Source organism: Pan paniscus, chromosome 8, assembly GCF_029289425.2.
Source record: "Pan paniscus chromosome 8, NHGRI_mPanPan1-v2.0_pri, whole genome shotgun sequence".
In the NCBI taxonomy this organism is placed as follows: domain Eukaryota; kingdom Metazoa; phylum Chordata; class Mammalia; order Primates; family Hominidae; genus Pan; species Pan paniscus.
In genome coordinates, this window is record NC_073257.2 from 128,391,194 (window position 1) to 128,408,572 (window position 17,379).

At 40.2% G+C, this 17,379-nt stretch overlaps 1 protein-coding gene across 1 annotated transcript in view; it reads left to right on the forward strand.

Annotated features, from left to right (window-relative positions):
• Window positions 1-773: 773 nt before the first annotated feature.
• Window positions 774-17,379, forward strand: part of PNLIP (pancreatic lipase) — a 53,899-nt gene continuing 37,293 nt past the window's right edge. Inside the window, exon 1 of the mRNA XM_063607209.1 lies at window positions 774-870. The gene's annotated coding sequence lies outside the window, so the exon portion shown is untranslated. The remainder of the gene's footprint in view (window positions 871-17,379) is intronic.

Sequence of the window (17,379 nt, forward strand, 5' to 3'; positions counted from 1 at the left end):
CAAATGTTTGTTCGGAGCCTCCCCCCGTATCAGGAGAGAGAGCAGCTGTTCTGCCCACCAGAGCTGATTTCTGATGCTGAGAGATAATTGATTAATAAATAATATATGTTCTATAGTGATAAATGCTAAGGATTTTTTTAAATGAAGAATAGAAGAAGGAGAGGAAGTATTGGCTGGAATGGGTGCTGAAATTTTATATTTGGTGGCAGGGGAAGGGCTCACTGCAGAGGTAGCAGGCATTTGGGAGAATCCCTGGAGGAAGTGAGGCTCAGCCCTGTGGCTGTGTGGGGAAGAGAGCTGTGGGCTGAGGAAGGGCCAGGGCAAAGGCCTTGAGTGTGAGGGCCAGGGGAGGGGGCAGCGGTCAGCTCTGCTGTAAGGACAGGATGGAGGCAGGTGACTGGAGCCCAGCTGGAGAAGGGTGAAGAGGAGGCCAGGTCTGAGGTGGTGGGTTGGAGAGTAGATCATGATGAAGACTTTGGCTTTTCTTCTAAGGAATATGTGACACTATAAGGAGGTTTTCAGCAAAAGAGCAACAGCCACTGCAACATGATTCTTTCTACCCTAGACATATCTTATCAGGATTTCCTATGGTCTGAATGTTTGTGTCCCAGCAAAATTCCTATATTAAAATCCTAACACCCAAGGCAATGGTATTAGGACTGAAGGCCTTTGGGAGGTCATTAGGTCATGGGGGCAGAGGCCTCATCAATGGGATTAGTGCCCTTATAAATGAGGCCTGGGAGAGACCCCTCACTCTTCTTCTCTTTAAGGATGCAGCAAGAAGACGTCATCTATGAACCAAAAAAGGGGCCCTCACCAGACTCGGAATCTGCTGGCACCTTGATCTTGGACTTCCCAGCCTCCAGAACTGTGAGAAATCAATTTCTGTTGTTTGAAATCCACCCAGTTTATGATATTTTGTTATAGCAGCCTGATTGGACTAAGTATTCTTTTCTGAAAATTCAATATTAATTTGTTATAAAGGTATTCAAAGACAAAAGTGGGTTTTTCTCCCACCTCTATCTGCCCACTTTATTCCCATGGGTTAATAGAAGAGGAAGCAGGCGAGCTTACAATGCAAGTGTTTCAATTAGTAAATAAGCTTAGAACTCAAGTATAAACAGCTAAGCCTGCAGTAATTAGGCATTCAATGTTGTATTTCCTAAATAGCAGCCAGGAGCTGCTGTGCAGACCTAGTCTCTGGCTGTGACCATACGGTTAACTTGACACTGGTATGAACACATGCCTTGAAGAATTAGGACTCTGGTTCTCAGAAGTTTCTGTTCTCCAATGTTTTAGCCCAGTTTTGAGATAATGAGAGCTCATTAAAGTCCCAGTGTAAGATTTTACGAACAGCTGATGTGACCAGGCCTACTAGACAAAATAATGTATTCTTCTATATCCATAACTAATCTAATTTTTATAAGAACTGGTCCTTTTCTTTGTGTTGTGTCATTACAAGAACATCACTCGAGCCTCTTGGTCAGTCATTACACACAAAGGTCTCTGCCTCCTTATTGGTCCTGCTTTCTATTTTCTGTACCTGCCATTTTACTTGGGCACTGAATATCTCTTTTTAGGGACACACAGGCAAGCCACAATGGCTCTAACTATTTCTTCTTAACATACCACAAGGCCCTGCTTCTGGCCTCAAGAACTTAGGAGCTGATGGACAAGGCAGACGCTGTACACACAATCTCCAATTATCTTCTCCAGAAGATCTTTTCTGACTCCTTTTTTCCTAGATGGAATTTTCCAAGTTGAATCTCAGTTTACTTTCCTTCTCATCATTTCATTGGGCAGCCTGTAACTTATTTTTCCTTTATTATTTGACCACGGCTCCTTCTGTTAGCTCACTTTTTTCCCTACGTTAGTGCTGAGAGGTAAATGCGCTGGTTATATGTTATTCTAAGCTAAAATAACACCCGTTTTTCTAGAATGACTGAATGATCTTGCTGGGTTAGCAGTGAGTGAAGAACTATTGCTAATTTTCTGTTTTTGACCTTGCTGTGAGTTAGACAAGCTGTTCATAGAAAAAGTATGGGCAGGTAATTTCTTCGTATTTATTTGCCAGGCAACCCTAATGGGCTTTGTGGTCACAAAACCTTTTAAACCACAAGGATGTATATGCTTGAAATTGTGGAATAAAAAAACAACCACACTGAAAAAGTGACTCATTTAAGCACTGATTACCCAGTTTTAAAAATAAATTTTATGTGTGTATTTATGACCTTTCCTCAATTATTATTGATGTAAGCTTTTCAGTGGTTTAAATTGGAAATATATCCTGGAAACCTCTCTTTTCTTGATCTTTTTCTATGGAATTATAGGAAAAAGCAAACATTTACCTATAAAAGGGCATTTATACTCTGGCATGATATCTGAAACCTCCTGGAGCTACTTGGTGAGGTGAAAAATGTGCCGTAGTTAATTAGGTAATGGCAAATGTTTTTTACATATAAAATTTATTTCATATCTATTTATCTATATTCAAATTAAACTGTAGTTGTCCCTTGATAGCCTCAGGGATTGGTTCCAGGCTCCCCCCACCCAGGATATCAAAATCCTCAGATACTCAAGTCCCTTATATAAAATGTTGTGGTATTTGCATACAACCTACATATATGCTCCAGCATACTTTAAATCGTCTCAAGATTACTCAAAATACTTAACATAAGGTCAATGCTATGTAAGTAGTTGCTATGTTTTATTGCTTTTAGGTATATTATTTTTATTGTTATATTGTCACTTTTATTTTTTTTTTCCTCAAATATTTTCGATCTGCAGTTGGTTGAATCTACGGATGTGGCACTGACCAACATGAAGGGCCGACTGTATTACCATGGCACTGAATTTTCTGAGTTAAAGCTACTTAAAAATATCACCGTTAGGCCTGGCGCGGTGGCTCATGCCTGTAATCCCAACACTTTGGGAGGCCGAGGCGGATGGATCACGAGGTCAGGAGATCGAGACCATCCTGGCTAACACGGTGAAACCCCATCTCTACTAAATATACAAAAAATTAGCCGGGCGTGATGGCGGGTGCCTGTAGTCCCAGCTACTCGGGAGGCTGAGGCAGGAGAATGGTGTGAACCCGCGAGGTGGAGATTGCAGTGAGCTGCGATCGCGCCGCTGCACTCCAGCCTGGGCGACAGAGCAAGACTCCGTCTCAAAAAAAAAAAAAAAGAAAAGAAAAGAAAAGAAAAGAAATGATAACAAAGAATTTAGAATATTGCAGAAACTCAGTTGATAATGCAGCAGCAGAGTTTGAGAGGTCTTGCTAGAATTTGGAAAAAGTTCTACTGTCAGTAAAATGCTATCAAACATCATTGTATGCTCTAGAGAAACACTTTGTGAAAGGAAGAGTCAATCGATGCAGCAAACTTCCCTGTTGTCTTATTTTAAGATATTAGCCACAGCCTCCCACCTTTGCCAACCACTACCCTGATCAGTTGGCGACCAACACTGGGGCAAGACCTCCAGCAGCAAAAAGATTATGACTCACTGAAGGCTCAGATGATCATTAGCACTTTTTAGCAACAAGGTATTTTTAAATTACAGTATGCACATTGGTTTTTTAGACATGATACTGTTGCACCCTTACAGTGTAGCACACACATAACTTTTATACACACTGGGAAGCAAAAAAATACTTTGGACTCCTTTTATTGCTGTGGTCCCAGTGTCTCCGAGGTATGCCTGTACTTATGTCTGTGTTGAAAGAGATGTTATATAAAAATATTTGTGGCCAGACTAAGTGGTTCATGCCTGTAATCTCAGCACTGAGGCGGGAGGAGTTTGAGGCCAGGAGTTTGAGACCAGCTTGGGCAACATAGCAAGACCCTATCTCTAAAAAAAAAAAAAAAAAAAAAAAATTATTAGCCAGGCATGGTGGTGTGTGCCTGCTACTTGGGAGGCTGAGGTGGGAGGACTGCCTGAGCCCAAGAGTTTGAGGTTGTGGTGAGCTATGATCATGCCACTGTACTCCAGCCTGGGTGACAAAGTGAGACCCTGTCTCTAAAATTATAAATAAATAAAAACTTTTAAAAGCTTTTGTAAAGTGCCAAGATAATATGATTTCAAATTATGTAACGGATAAAACTGAATATACTGAGTATTTTCCTTTGATATCTATATTCATAGAGTAGTTTTAGGAACTCGAAAGAACTCATATTGTTTTTCTCATAAGTAGCACTTGCATCCAGGGGACCCTCAAACTCAAGCCAGAGATGGAAAAGCTCAGACATGCATGAAAAGGAAAAACTTCTGGTCACAACGGGAACCTTAAGTGCTCAAGGTAAAGCCTAAACCATTAATGAATTGACTGAATTAATGGCAACGGCCATCTATCTTGAATGGTAAAAATGAGTCTGAAAGTATGGCTGATCTGAGAAGTGGCAGGAAAAAGACAGCTTACTTCCTTAGAAAAGAGCATTCCTGCCACCCATACAGAAGTGAAATTGTTGAAGCACTGGTTTGAATGATTGTTTGTGGGGTCCTGGGAGAAAAGCCAGAAAGGAAGAAATACCTGCTATGAACTTCATTTTAACTCATCATGGATCATTTGACAAAGTCACATTCTAGAAAACTGTTATCCTTGAAATTCATTTTGGGAGGTTTTCCAAAGACCCCCGAGTGGGAAAGATATTAACACCTGCTTACCTAATGATAACAAAAACAACTTTCCAGGAAAACTACTAATTAGTCTTATATTTTATGCCTGTATATTTTATCTAATCAAAACAAGCTAAACATGCAACTTTAAAACATTTATGACACTGCAATCTTATCTTGATATATGCGCACCAGAAATTATGGCCCCATTCTCACCAAAAGATGTGTTCAAAAATGTTATAGTGGCTTTATTTTAATAGCCCAAAGTCAGAAACAACCCATACCTATTAGTAATAGGTGGCTAAATAAATTGCGGTATATTCATGCAATGAAATACTACATAGCATTGAAAAGAAGCATCTAATTAATATGCACAACAGCAGGAATGATTTTCATAGACATGATATTGAATGAAAACTGTCAGACACAAGAGTACAAATCATATGATCTTTAGAATCAGTAAACTCAAGTATTGTGTTCTATAATTTAATTTTAATTGATTTATTGTGTTGATATTATTCTTTTTTAGTTGATATTATTCTTGTTCTCCCATTTAACAAATATATTCCATTATTAGTTGCTTTTTTTCCTATGAAATAGGGATTTTAATAGCACCTGCCTCATGGGGTTGTTTTTTAAAATCAACTTTGTTATAAACTTTATTATTTAAAATAAATGGCACCTATTCAAAGTGTCCAATCTGAAGAAGTTCAAAAACGATAAAAGTAATAGTCAAAGGTGATGTAGGTCAGAATAGTGACTCCTGCGAGTGGTTACTGACTGGGAGGGGTCCTAAGGAAGCCCTCTCATTGTTAGAATCTTCTATATCTTTATCTGAGTGATAGTTACATGGGTGTTTACATGTATAGAAATTAATCAAAGGATGCATTTAATATTTGGGTACTTTACTGTACTTAGCCCTTAATTTTAAAATATGTTAATTTTTTAAAAATCTAGATGGCTTTAGATAATGAGATTTTATATTTAGAAATCTTTAGAATCAGTAAACTCGAGTGTTATGTTATATAATTTAATTGTAATTGATTTATTATGTTGATATTATTTTTAAGTTGATATCATTCTTGTTCTCCCATTTAATAAATATATTCCATTATTATTTGCTTTTTTTCTATCAAATAGGGATTTAAATAGCACCTGCCTCATGGGGTTATTTTTAAAAACCAACTTTGCTATAAACTTAATTTAAAATAAATGGCACCCATTTAAAATGGCCAATCTGATGAGTTCGCACAGTGTGTTAGCCTGTGAAACCATTACCATGATCAAGGTAGACTCCCAGGAGTCTCCTCTTGCCCCTTTGCAGTCCATTTTTTCCTCCACCTGGTTCCAGGCAACCACAAATTTTCTTTTTGTGCAAAAAGATTCGTTTCCATTGTCTAGGATTGTAGATAAATCGAATTGCGGTGTGTATTCTTATATGTCTGGCTCCTTTCACCCAGCATCATGCTTTCAAGATTTGTCCATGTTGTTGCATTTCACAATAGGCCACGCCTTTATATTGTGGAGTGTTATTCCATTGTATGGATATGCCACATTTGTTCATCTGCTAACCTGTTGACGGACATTTGGAGAAGCCAGGGACATCATGGGAGAACAGAGGTGTGTGGCTGTAGGAACACAGTTCCACATAACAGTGAAGAAAATGGCCATCCTACCTGCAGTATTACCCAAAAGTCAGGTGGTACGGGACTTTTCCCAGGACTTGAGAATTAGAGGTAAAATTATTTATTGTAGATGGTAGGTAGATGGATAGGTAGAGATAGAGGATGCTATTACATTAGAGAATAGTGGAGAACGCACTGAGCTGGAGCTTAGGGCACCTGGCTCTGCCCCCACAGAGTAACTGGTGATCTTGTCCCGGGCAAATTATTTCCCCTCCTTGAGCTTCAGTTTCTCCATCTATAAAACTGAGAATGTTTAGGATTATTTCCAAGACTCTTGCCCTTAAAAATATAATAATATTTAAACAGGTAAGAGTGTTTGTAAGTTATGTTATTATTCTTTTAAAAGTTTCCATTCATCATTAACACTGTACATTTCTATTTTTTATTTTGTTGACATTGTCTTCTAGTCATAGTTCTCTGCCTTATAAAGCTCTAATCGAATATCTGCATGCTTTTCTGTGAAATAACTTTCCGCCAATGTACCATAATGGTATAGATTCAAAAGCCTTTTTGATTAAAGAGAATATTGATCTTTTCATCTTAAAAAAAAATTTCACATCCCTTCAATGTATTTAGTTGAGGGGCCCTCTAGTGGAAGAAGGTGGACATAGCATGACAACAGTGGCTGCTTACACATTTAATAGCCAGTGATACCTTTTATTCATTTAAAAAAAATCTTATGCCTATATTACAGTAAAATTCCCAATACTCAAGTTCTCACTCAGGTTGAACTTCTAGTTTGGATTCTGTATTAAAATGTATCAGAGACTACATATATAGGAATATGACATTTAATTTTTTATCCCGACTATTGGTTGTTACTGTTAGATTAGCTTTGTGGGCAAGAATGTAAAAAATCGATGAAATTTTATCTTATCCTCAAAAATGTATTAAAGGAGAAAACACCTGGGTCCTGAATGATTTTCCAGTTTTGTAGATGGTTCCTGCATTTTTCAGGTGAAAAAGATGAACACGTGTGTGGGCTGGAGCAAACGGTGGTGGGAGGCAATGAGGCATTTCTTGTGAGTGTTTGCCAGGTAACTATATCGCAGTCACATGGGAACCCACAGGCTCTGCTCTCTGGGGTGTTTCCTAAAGCAATGCTCTAGGTGTGATCAATGACACAGTCACTCCCCCAGGAGCACTGGCTTTACCCATTATTCAACAGAAAAATACTGTGAATGACAACTATTTTTAGCTTCAGTCAGAAGCCAATTTGACCTCATTTACTAGTCTTTTCTGTTTTCAGAATTGTAAATATAGCTAAGGCAATTTAATTAAGGAATTAATCTCATCTTTAAACTGAATTTCATGTGTTATCAGTGTCAATTCTAATAAATTGGTATAATTAATCCAAAATATTAAATAGGTTGTGTTATAGGAAACTCATGGAGTAAATGAAAAGCTAAACTTACTATAAGAAACAGATACGCTTGAATTTCATGGGGTTAAGTCATTATTCTCATTATTGTTTTCTTGAAGAAATTCTTTCTAATAGCAATTTCCTGCAATGATTCTTATTAAATTAACTCCTTCTTCATAGCAGAGGGACAAGATAATGACCCATGACAACTACCTTAAGAGTTAGATGTACTGTTATTTTCTCATATGACTATGAAGAAAAATAGCTAATGAATATTTGGAGTGCTTTTATATCTTCCCTTAATTGGACCCAAATCCCATTATTTCTCTGTAGATGTTATTGTCAGGTTATCTTGGCAAATCAAGGAGCCAGAGGCTCCCATTACATACACTATTTTATTACTGGCTCATTCTGGCACATTCTGAAACCGTTTACTCTCCAGAAGTGGGCACTGATCTTCTGAGATTCACATCGTTGGAGACCACTGGGCTCCCACTCTCCTGGGGAGGCTGGAAGGAGAGCAGATGAGGCCATCGGGCGACTCACAGCCTGTTCATCTGGCAGTCCAGGGCAGAACAGGCAGCACATTTAACTTCAAATAGTTACATATTCGCCTGGGAGAGTGGTTCCCAAGTGTTTTCAGTACGGGAACACAGGATCCAGTTTTGAAGGGTTGAGAGTGAGCATGATTGTGTTTTATTGATACCGATAGTGGGGTTGGCAGAACATGTTTCACACATAAATACTATCTGAGACTCAAAAGTGATTTGGGGACCTCATCTGCATCCACGCCCACTCAGCTGGCCATTCCCAGTGTCCCAGTTCCATGATGTAATTTAAGTGGAATTAAACTTGTAGAGCTAGAAATTGTATAGTTCTTCACAGCCAGCTTCCACTGCAATCACTCATAGATGCAGAGCTACCAGCTGAACTCCAGGTAGTGTCAATTACTCAAGAAGGAAGGAAAGGAGGTCAGACCCTTCTGGTTCTTATTCCCTGAATAATGACATTAAAATGGTGTGGGCTGCAGAATCCCTGGGCCATCTGTAGGCAACCGAGGGCTACCTGTTATCTGCTACTCTGGCTAACAATGTCAACTTCGTAGATACAAATCACATGGATGCAACTCCCATAATCCCCCAGTGGATGAGGGGCACTTCGGGAACCAGTAACTCTCTTCCTGTTACTTCCTCTCTGTGCTTATGTGAGTCTCTTATCTCTCTGTGGCTTTCCTAAAACTCATCAGTTCTTCAGGAAATTTGGTTGTCTTCAGATATCCTAGAAGAGATATTTGATATTTAGAATTTCTAGCAGGTTATTAGCTGAAGAGGCGTTCTCCATTACAGCTGAGCTGCTTTTATGGAACCAGCATCTCCCACCTTTGGCAGAATCTTAGTAATTGCCCAAGGAGATAATCCTCAGAGTTAAGCAGCCTTAGATATTTGCAGCAGCTGCCCCTTCTTGGCCACTTAGCAGGGGCTGTGCTAAGCCCTTACATGTATTATTTTATATATTCCCCACAACTCCGTGATGAAGTTACCATTATTGTTCTTACTCTACAGAGAAAAACTGAGGTTTAGAGAGATAGGAGATAATTTTGTGGATTTCTTCAGTAACGTAAATGGCAATCTAGGTGATTTCACTTCAGAAAATGACAGGGGAGGGCCGGGCGCGGGGGCTCCCGCCTGTAATCCCAGCACTTTGGGAGGCCGAGGTGGGCGGATCTCGAGGTCAGGAGATCGAGACCGCGGTGAAACCGTGTCTCTACTAAAAATACAAAAAATTAGCCGAGCGCGGTGGCAGGCGCCTGTAGTCCCAGCTACTCGGGAGGCTGAGGCAGAAAATGGCGTGAATCCGGCAGGCGGAGCTTGCTGTGAGCCGAGATCGCTCCACTGCACTCCAGCCTGGGTGACAGAGCAAGACTCTGTCTCAACAACAACAACAACAACAACAACAAAAATGGCAGGGGAGTCTCATCCCATACATAGACCCAATTATAAAGCTGGATTTTTGTGCACATTCCCGCCCACAGAGGCAATGCCCCTAGGCATTCACATCTATGCTGTGAACATGACGAGTGTGTCTGGCTCGAAGACCCAGCTACCCAATCTCAAGTAAGGACACCAAAGACCATAGCAATGCCAACCACCAGAAATCAGAGCCTACTGCATCTTCTATAGGTTTGGAGACGCCAAGGAGGACTCAACACACTAGGCACTGGTTGGATTAGTGCTTTACTCACAGGAAGAAGAGACCAGCATCAAGGGTACCCTGTGGTGTGCACCCACCTCCCATGGCCAGAAGTCCTTCCCAATAGCCAACGCAGGGTGAAGGGCTGAACACAGATCTCTTGGGCTGCTGGAGAACACCCACATTCCCATGGGTGGTGTGGTGGTAGAAGATATACTGGTGAGGCTGGCCATGTAGCACACACTTGAGCAATACAAGGAAGCTCACTCTGTACCCAGAACAGGGGCGAGTTTTCTCCTAATTAGGAAAAAGCATCAGAGAACAAGCAACAGCTCAGCACTCAGCTTCCAGATAGAGGAATGTTCCACGCCCAGGGCTCTGATGGAGCAATCCCAGAGAGGGGCAGGCAGTTCTCATGATGGTTGCTTTCCCAGTGGTGTAAATATTTCTTTAGAATTGGATCTTCCCAGCTTGAAGAAGCCTGAAGATGCCACTGATGCTCTATCTGTAGATGCAAACTATGTAGAGGGTGGTACCATAACCCCCAAATAGAGGAGCTCCTGGACCCCAGTTTCCAAGGATGATCAGCTATTATTGCTCAGATGGCAATTGTATTAACTTCCCCTTCTCCTTCTTTTTTTTTTTTTGAGATGGAGTCTCGCTCTGTCGCCCAGGCTGGCTGGATCGCAGTGGCACTGCGTTGGTTCACTGCAACCTCTACCTCTGAGGTCCAGGCAATTCTCCCTTCCTCAGCTTCCTCAGTAGCTGGGATTACAGAAGCCTGCCACCACGCCCAGCTAATTTTTGTATTTTTCAGTAGAGATGAGGTTTCGCCATGTTGGCTATGCTGGTGTTGAACTCCTGACCTCAGGTGATCTGCCTGCCTCAGCCTCCCAAAATGCTGGGATTACAGGCGTGAGCCACTGCGCCCGGCCCCCTTTTCAAGTATATTAGGTTTGGGGATAAGTCAAATTGGGGCCATCCAGATCAGCATCTCTCAAACTTCAATGTGCTCACAAAGTCCTATGGAGATCCTGTTAAAATACAGATTCCCATTCAGCAGGAACAAGTGGCTTTTGCATTTGTAACTAGCTAGCTCTCAGGTTCTGCCAAGGTTGCTGGTCTGCAGACCTCACTTTGAATAGCAAGAATCTATATTTCTTCCAAGTAAAGGACAAGAAATATCATATGCAAAAAGAATTCTCTCTTCTATTCTGTAAATAGAGAATGAGTCTGGGACCATAAAACCATTTTGTGTGTAGAAAGATTTTTTCCAGGAAAATATTGTTTTGCCAAACTTGCTAAATATTATCTAGTTCTTATTTTATTTAATGTATAAGGACTTCAAACATTGTTCCAAAGACTGCCAGTGTTCTGTGAGTATTCTGCCAGGGTGAATGAAGAAAACTGTTGGAGAAAGAATGTTTATTATAAACATTTCATTGAGCTAATCTAGACTATCCATTAATGGGTAAGACTCATCTAAATGAATCAATCTTTTTCTCTAAGTTTGTTTCGCACTTTTATCTATGACCTATTTGAAACAGCTCTTGGGAACTACAAAATGAGTCCTAAGGCTGTAATGTCACAGTGTGATTCTGATCCAGTTGCAATAATGCCTATCTCGTTATATCCTGAACAAGATACTAACTAGAAAAAAAATGGTCATTAATGTGTAATCAAGTCCGATTTTATAAGAGAATTTATAGTGTGTCAACAGCTAAATGATTTTTCCAGTAATATTCTCAACACAGATATCTTTGCAGGATATCCTTGCCCTTCCTGTAAAGTTTCATAAGGGAAAGTGTCTTGACATGGCAGTGACTAGGGAATAGTATCACCCATAAAGAAACAGGATATTATTTTCAGTAATTTTTATGACTCATACAATTTTCTGCACGTTATGCATGTAAGAACTATTTTACATACTGCTTATCCAGGAAAGGATATTTTAGAGAAAATTTAATTTAACTTTAAATTTAATTTAACCTCAGTTATTCAAGTTACTGACTCATCTGAAATATTTACTTTTCATCTACATGTTTGATACTCTAGACAAAGTTATAGTCACCAAATGAACAAAAAAATGTAACTGGTTTCATTTTCACGTGTTGTAATTTTCATTATGCAATGTTATCAGTTATTTCTTATAATCAAATTTTTTAAATATATATTTATTAAACTCAGACTTGGTGATATACATCATTTCACAATGAAAATATCAAGTTATATGTTAAGTGTGTGGTATTAATCAGAGGTGAGCTCTATTCACTTAGAAGGGGGGAGTATTGAGATTGACTCAAAGAAATAAAATAGATTAAGTTAGTAAATTCTGCAAGACCTTATAGGAATACAAAACAGGAAAAATTAATCATGATAACAATAATGATAATATTTATTATTTACCTGCAATGTGCCATGCCTTATTCTGTATGCTTTTCCTGTCTCATTTATTCTTTACGGGAACCCAGTGAGGTAGCTTCTATAACATTCGTCTTTTATAGATGGAGAAACTAAGATACAAGGAGCTTAAGCAACAAGTTTAAGAACACATTAGCATGTAGTGGAGCTGGGATTCACACCAAGGAAATCTGATTTCTAATCCCACATACATCACCACAAAACTGTAGAAGGTTTTGCATTCCTTAGGCCAGGGGTCTGCACCTTAAGCCTGCCACCTTAAGCCTGCAAGCTAAGAATGGTTTTTACATTTTTCAAACATTGAAAAAATATCTTTGTGAAATATGAAAATTATCCGCAATTAGAATTCCAGTGCCCATAAATAAGTTTTATTGACATACAGAACATTTTTTTGTTTATATATTGTCCATGGCTATTTTCATGTCACAGCAGCCAGGTAGGGTAGTAGCTACAGAGACTCTCTGGCCCATTAGAGAAAAAAATTTACCAATCTCTGCCATAGACCACAGGGGTGAAGGGAACTAAGAACATAGTTGGAATTTGAGCAAATGCAACAGAGAGTCCATCCAAAATGGCCTCTGTGTCGTGCAAGGTTACCTGGCCATGGGACCTCATGTTATAAAAATGATAGTGTAATGAGAAAAACTACATACAATCGAGTAAGCAGCAATTAGAGGCAGAAAAAGTGGCTGTCTAGCCTGCTTTTTACTGGGGCATAGGTGTAGGAAGGAATTTGGGAGGCGTCTGGGCAAAATGATAAGATCAAGAGGGGCAGAATTATGTCCCAAGCTTTTGGATACAGAACACACCTGCCATTTCCTATATTGACTTGGTAAAAATCAGAGCCAGTAAATCAAGGAAAGACAAAGTCTAATTTTTTCTACCTGTTGTCATCACTGCCTGAAGGGATTTTGGACTGGAGACCTGCAGAGTATTTCCAGGTTAGGGCTGGGTTAGGGGTGGGATGGGGTGTACATGGGCTTGGGTGCAGACTACCTGGTCATGGGGGAAGGAAGGCAAGGAACATTCCTGTGTCTCTAATTAGGCACTAAACTCATGTGCCCCTGTTATAAAGGGCAATATTTGCTGGAAAGCTATTCATTCTATATGTGTTTTGCCAAGAAAATGGTCTTTCAAGAGATGATGTTTTTAAAACGTTATTAAGATCACTTTTTACCTCCCAAATAGCGATGACTTGAGACCATTCCAATTCCTGAAAAGGTAAGACCCCAAGATTTATTTATTTTCATTAGAACAAGAACTTCCCACACCAGGCGTGGTTGCCCAGATGGGCCTGTGGCTGAGGCCTGTGAAGTGAGTCAGGTCAGCTATCAAACACTGGAGATACCTGTCATTTTCTTCCTAAGTTCCTGTATACTTTCTCAAATGATTAAGTTCTGTGCCATGATGAAAGATGTCCTCTGTAGTATCATGTTTATGGATAAAAATACGTCTGTCGGTATCATTGGCTTGGATAGCACAGCAGGATTTTTTTTTTTTTTTTTTTTTTTGGGATGGAGTCTCGCTCTGTCGCCCAAGCTGGAGTGCAGTGGTGCCATCTCGGCTCCCTGCAAGCTCCGCCTCCCGGGTTCACGCCATTCACCTGCCTCAGCCTCTCAAGTAGCTGGGACTATAGGTGCCTGCCACCACGCCCGGCTAATTTTTTGCATTTTTTTTTTTTTTTTTTTTGCATTTTTAGTAGAGATGAGGTTTCACCGTGTTAGCCAGGATGGTCTCGATCTGCTGACCTTGTGATCTGCCCGCCTCGGCCTCCCAAAGTGCTGGGATTACAGGCTTGCGCCACCACGCCCGGCCGGGATTTGGGTTCTTAAACTACTAGTGAGAATGGCAGGAGGCAGCCAAATGCCTAGGCAGATAGGGGCGGGTCCCCGGTGAAATCCCACCTCCAAGCTGAAGACAGTTTAAAGCCTGAAAGCCAAGATACAAACTAAATCCTCGGACTGGATTGAGAACTTGTCTTCCTGTTTGGTGCGTTCTCCTCTGATTGGTCCCCACCCTTCATCTATTTTACATATACCTACCCTTTCCTAATTGGTTTTCTACACTGTCATGCCCACCTTTGAGTGGTGTCTTCACCTTAACCTTTTTTGCATACTCACAAACCTACCAGCATTCACTCCCAATTCTGAGTCCATAAAAGGCCCCAGACCCAGTCACACCGGGGACTTTCCTGCCGTTGGGTAGGGCAACCCCCCAACCTGCGTCCCTTCTTGGCTGGGAGCTTTCCTTTTGCTTAATAAATTCTATTCCACTCACTCTCTGGTGTCTGCATGCCTAATTCCTCCTGGTTGCAAGACAAAAACTTGGACCTAGCTGAGCTAAGAAGCAGAAAGACCACAACACTAGATGATACAAAAATGAACGTCTTTATATTCAAGTTTGGTTTGGTGAGGTTCTAGGCTTTTCTTTTTGGAACAGATTTTGAAATACACAGCAGTTTCACTGAACACATTGAGATGTCTGTGTGGGCAAGGTGAAGTGTCCACTGGAGAAAATGCAGTGCAGCATTGCTCTGTGGAATCCCTGGGCAGCAACTCTGCAGCTCCATGGGCATCCTGCCCAGGGGAAATAACATTTCAGTCAACACCCCAAACCCAATATGTTGTATCAGTGTTGCCCGCAAGTGTGTGTGCCGTGAGTCACCAGGAGAGGTTCTGAAAAACACAATTCCTCAGTACCACCCCCGAAGAGTCTGATTTAGTAGATAAGAGTGCATCCCAGGAATCCAAACTTTACAGAAGTTCCCCAGATTTGGAGCTATTGATTGATGTGCCTCTTGTTTTTGCAAATGCCTTATTGGATACTCTATGTAAAGCTATGTGTGAGCAAGACAGACCCTACCTTTTCAGAGAAATCGGTCATAATGGACTCAAAAAGTCATCATAGCTAATAAAATCCTAATAGCCTCAAAAAGAAACTTCCCAACACCTACTCGGAGAGGACTGATTCCCCCTTCAGTACTTAAAGGTTGTGGTCAGCAGAATAACAGTCCCCTCTACCCAGATGTCTGCATCCTAATCTGAAGAATCTGTGAATATGTCATGCTACATGGAAAAAGGGAATCAAGATTGCAGGTGGCTTTTTTTAAAGCACTGCATTTCTCTGCAGAGAATAGCACAATACCACATGTGAATGCTTAGTAAATGTTTACAATTATAATTACTATAAGGACCTCATGAAATTTTCTAAACATTCATGATAATGATGAAAAATGAATAATAAAAAACAATAAAGAAATAGGGTTGTGTGCAAATTTTCTCATTTAATAAGATAAGACAAAGGAGTGTAAATTTTTTTATATATCAGTTAAAAATCCTTTTTTAAGAAAGATATCCACTTTTATCATAATGAAGTCATTTACAAATTGGTTTAATTGTTTCAAATGAATGGTTTACTCAAATAATTTACGTATTTCTGAACTTGGTACTTTTTTTGAAAATACTGTTTTTAGAGTCCTAACTCAAATTTTTTTCCTCCCTTAAGAGATGAGCTTTATGTCAGTTTGAAAGGATGCTGATAATGTTCAGAATACATGATGTAAAATGGTGGTAGAGATGATGGTAAGGAGTTGATAGATTCATTAATTCAGTAAGTGCTTAGAGAGTGTTGACAATGTGCCAAACCCTAATTTAGATATTGGAGAGCTAGAAGTTAAAAATACAGACATGATCCCTACACTCATGAAGTTTTCTGACTCTTTGATTTTCTTAAAGTGTGGTCAATCAAACAGAAGACAGATGATGAATCAGTTGGCTAGCACTGCATAACAAGCCACCCCAAAAGCTCAGTGACTTGAAAAATAATCATTTATTATTGTTCTGTGAGTCAACTAGACTGTTTGGCTGATCTGGGCCAGGGTTGGCTGATCTTGCTCGGTCTCACTCGTATGTTTGTGGCTGGTTGGCAGAAGGCTGGATGGTTTAGGGCAGCCTTGTGTGCATCGGCTTTCCTCCACATGATCTCTCATGCTTCAGCATGCTAGCCTGTGCTTTTGAACTTGGACTCCCAGGGGTCCAAGAAAATGAATATAAGTAAGAATGACCTCTTGAGGCCCAGGCTCAGAAGCAAAGTGTCATTTTCACCACATTCTACTGGACAAGGAGGTCACCCAGCAAGTTCAAATTCAAGGATAAACTCTACTTATTGATGAAGGTAGCTAAAAAGCCATATTGCAAAAGACATGGATACAGAGAGAGGTAGGCAATTAGAGCATTATTGGAATCAATCTAGGTGGCTTGTTAGTTTTAGTAGAGAATGTGATGAAACCATTTTGTTGACCTACGTTTGACAGATCTGAGTTGTGAAATTTCTTATGCTTTTCACAGAAATCCTTTTCACTTCTTAATAATTGTGGCCATCCATGGTGCAGAGGCCTTTGACAGTTTGCCTCAGCACCATTTCCTCACCTGAGAAGAGTTCTTACGGGCCAATGTATTTTCACAACCCTTGTGTACTGGCTCATTCTCATTTGTCAAATTTCTATTTTATATTATACCTATTCTGAGTTAGATTCTCATTTTGGGGTATTTAAAAAAAGGATAGGCTGGGCGCAGTGGCTCATGCCTGTAATCCCAGCACTTTGGGAGGCCGAGGCAGACGGATCACGAGGTCAGGAGATTGAGACCATCCTGGCTAACAAAGTGAAACTCTTTCTCTACTAAAAATACAAAAAATTAGCCAGGCGTGGTGGTGGGTGCCTGTAGTCCCAGCTACTTGGGAGGCTGAGGCAGGAGAATTGCTTGAACCTGGGAGGCGGAGCTTGCAGCGAGCTGAGATCGCACCATTGCACTCCAGCCTGGGCGACAGAGCAAGACTCCATCTCAAGAAAAAAAAAAAAAAAAAAGAATCAATGGCTTCAAGTGGTTCATTAAAGTGAAAAAACAGTGATAAAAACAGTAAAAAAAATAGCCTAGCTCAGAAACCTAAATAGTGAACAATAAGTTCATAACCTAAATAGTGGACAAGACTCAAAGGAGAATCCCCCATATGAATCTCTGTCTTGAAACAAGCGGAAAATGGGATGGTGCTAACAGGGTACACAGCAATGATGAGCTAAACTTGGCTGACAGTAGATCCATATTCATT